At 54.7% G+C, this 3639-nt stretch overlaps 1 pseudogene, besides 1 other annotated feature; it reads right to left on the reverse strand.

Annotated features, from left to right (window-relative positions):
- Tc00.1047053506881.10 lies at positions 1-1515 on the reverse strand (annotated as a pseudogene; the record flags this gene model as incomplete).
- Positions 1-3639: a sequence feature (areas not merged during assembly with more than two copies in the genome that could not be assigned to a particular haplotype).

A 3639-nucleotide genomic window follows, 5' to 3' on the forward strand; every position in this document is an offset into this window, starting at 1 on the left:
TCATCACAACACTCTGTCCTCCGTTGGTTCAGGCTTCTGCCACACAACGAGACACAGATGTAACATCACTTACACGCAACAGAGTGAAATACGCAAGAACAGATTCATGCAGGACGCAACAACCACCAGCCCACTCAGCAGCTGTTGTGGTCATATTCTGTAAACCATGATTCACACCCACAGAGAAATTTGTTGTCCAGTTGCACAAACAATTGATGGGTCAAGCAACGTGGGCCCATGAACGACAACGCCAGTCGATATTAGGCCTTGGAGCCGCCAGTGAGAGCCATTGATTGGAACAAACACCAAAGCCACCAGCGGCCAAAAAGAGCTGCGACAAGGCACTCGTACTTCAATCAAAGAACGGATTCGTCTCGTCCAGGAAGAAGAAAGAATAAATAATATTTTTCCTCCTCACAGTGCCTTCCAGCAATAAAACACCATCATGCAATCCGCCCTATCGGCATTACTCAGGAGCACGAGGCCTCTGCAATGTGTAGAGGGCCATGCAATCAAGCGGATAAGAGACGCTCCACGGTGGCACTCAGACTCCTCCCAGGCAACGCATCAACCAACCGCGAGCAGCATGCCTCTTCATGGGCTCTCCGTTTTGGTTCCAACCGAGACGATAGGCCTTCGTCGCTCAGCACCAACCCCGCGTTGCGACGTGTCGTCAGATAAAACAATTGAGGATGGCAGAGTGCATCATCGGGGAAGTCGCCCTCAAATGTGGGAAACGGCATCGCACCCGCCGGAAACAGGTGCGCATGATGTCCCTCCACGTCAGCCGCGCAGCCTGTCAGATGAAGAAAAATTCGGTGAAAAGGAAGTCAGCGCACTCACCTCCACCCCAGGCAGTTTTATCAGGAAGATCGAATCATCAATTCGGGGCTCCACACTTCTTGAGGAATATCGTGACGCTCTGACACGTCCACGTGCATTTCCACACAACGTCCTACTTCCTTTTCCCCCTCTGCATGCGCCCGCATCGTCTCTTAAGCCACACCCAGGACAGATTAGGTAGCATTTGGCACCTGGTCAGCCAGCGCCGTTCCATTCCTTAAAGCAAGGAAGCTGAAAGCCTCAAAATCAATGGCCATCAATCAGTGATGCCGTTGGCACAGGACCTCCTCGGGCCAACGCCACACACTTGTTCCGGAGCACATGTTGTCCCATGCCTCGCTGACGCCGCCCTCAGCATCCCCTACAGGCACACCGTGCACTCACTCCCAAAATACAGGTGTGGGCCACACCTCAAGAAAACTGCACAATGCGCCTGCAAACTGCCCGTTGAAAGTTGTCATTGTGTTGGGTGTCAGGGGCAACGCAATCACACGTCGCAGCTCCTCAGGAGATCAAGAAGGTGGCAATCAGCATTCAATTGGGATGGGCTTCGCAAACCCCTTGCGATCTTTGTCCGATGGGGTGCTTCAGTGCATATGAAACCTTGACCGCGGGACGGAATGCCTATGCGCTCTAAAAAAATAAGCAGGAACTCACGGGAGAAGGATACATAATATAGCGGAAGCAAAATGCCACGAACAAAAAAGAACGGTGAAAAATTATATGGAGGGATATACATATGAAAATAGGCGTTGATCAACGTGTAGATATATCGATATGGGTATGAGCATAAAAACGATACTTTATTCATTGATGCATCTGTATAGATATGGATGTATCCCTTCGTTCCCCTAAAATTTGACAGATTGCTTGGTTTCCTGATTTATTGAATTGCCATTTTATTGGCTGCACATGTATGTAGATAGGCATTTAGATGTCAGTACTAATATCTATTCAGCGCTGTTGATATATATATATTGCTACTATTCCTCGTGTCTTCTCAAATAAATACGAAGGTCCACACGCCAGCCACCATCGCAGAGCACGTCCGCCCAACGATCGAAGATGTGAAAGAGAGCCCGGCACCCGAAGTGGGAGCCGCAGCGGAGGCCGTGAAGCACACACCACCGCTACGCACCCGCCCCGGGGACAGCGCGGTGGCTCGATAATCCGTTGCCGCCAAGAATCAATAAAACAACAAATCACAGAACCAACCAAACATGGACGCCATAAATGAGAAAAGGAGAGGAGGGCAGCCTGCCAGGAGAAAATACGGCCTGCCGCATCTGCGAGGGGCCTCGTGCCTTCTCGCCGCGCGGAGATACCGCTGGGGCAGAGACCTTCCACTTCAAAGTGGAGACACACCAATATTTCCGTGAAGCACGGCTTCCCCACTTCTCCAATGTCCGCTCCATGCTTTTTTCTGGGCGCCTGCAGAGCCGGGCAGCGGAGTAAATGCCGACCTGCCCCTCCGCACAGCTCCGGTCGGCCGGTTTTCACAATGCCCGGTCGATGCCCGTGGCGTGCCGTGCGGTAGCGGGTCAGTCAGGCATTGCTGTGGCACTGACACCCGCATGCTGGACGGCGAAACTAAACTGGTGGGGATCCCATCGGGCTGTCGTCACCGGGCAAAGTGCGTCTTCTCGGCGGCCTGACCCCTCTGCCGTCGTGACATCAGCGACAGCGTGACGTTCACCAACGCATGTGTGTGCGTGTCATTTTGGGCTCACGGTGCACTGTTTCTCGCTGGCATTCTCCTCCTGTGCAGAGGCGGGGTTTCTGTGTGGGTTTGATGTTCTTCATGCGGAGGTTCGAGCCTTGCAGTGCGTGGCTATTTAATCTGCATTTTTAGTGTCACTACTTTCTTTCTTTCTGTTGGGTGTTTGTGCCGTGTGTGGGTGGTCAACCCCCCGGCACTGCCCGCCTGCCTGTCGCATCAAGGGCATTTACGAAGTGCTTCCTTCTTCGGTGCCGACCGTGGCTCTGTGCTGGAGCGTTCGTGTGCTCGTATGCGGGATGGTGGTCCCGCTTTCGCTTGAGCCCCGAATTCATAGTACGTGCATTCGAACGGAGTGGATGCCGTCAGACCGTCATATTCCCGGCAGCGCCTTCTAGTTGTCGGGGGAACCCTTGCTTGTGGAAGCGCCTAAGATAAAGTACGATTCCGGCTTGCCTTTCGTACGACGCCGTGTGGAAACTGCATGGGAGTGGCTTCGGCCTGGGCCGTGCAGTCTGCGGCGGAGGTGCGATCGGTGTGCCGTCTCTCGCTCTCGTCCTCGCTCAAGTGCTGGGCGGTGGTTCCGGTGGGATTTCTGGCGGTTCCGACTCACCGGGAAAGTTAACTTCCGCAGCGCCTGGTAGAGCGCGTAATGCCATGGGCGTTAACCATGTGCGTCACGACACCAGTGCAGCAACTGCAGTGCTTGCCGCACACCGGGCAGTCTGCCGGGCATCGGATCGTGGCGGGGTGAGGTCCAGCGGGAGGAGGAGGCGTTTCCGTGCAAAGTTCTTTGCGTGCCTGCTGTGCGGCATCCGCGCCGCACCAACGGCATGTGCGTGGGATGGCGGGTTGCAGTGGTCTTAGCAGCCATCCGTATTGTGTGGGAAACTCCGGTGCGGAGGCGGTCCAGTGCGGCCTCTTCCCCACGAGTGAGGGTGGCGTCCGTGCGCGTGGGTTCCCAGTCGCCTGATACAGTGGAGCGGTGAGCTTCTGGCTTGAGCTGTCGGGCACAAATAATACCTTCGGCCAGTGCGACGATGCTGGTGCTCCATGTGCCTCTGAGCTGTGCGAGGTCG

This window comes from Trypanosoma cruzi, genomic scaffold (genome assembly GCF_000209065.1).
Source record: "Trypanosoma cruzi strain CL Brener 1047053516781 genomic scaffold, whole genome shotgun sequence".
Lineage (NCBI taxonomy): Eukaryota > Euglenozoa > Kinetoplastea > Trypanosomatida > Trypanosomatidae > Trypanosoma > Trypanosoma cruzi.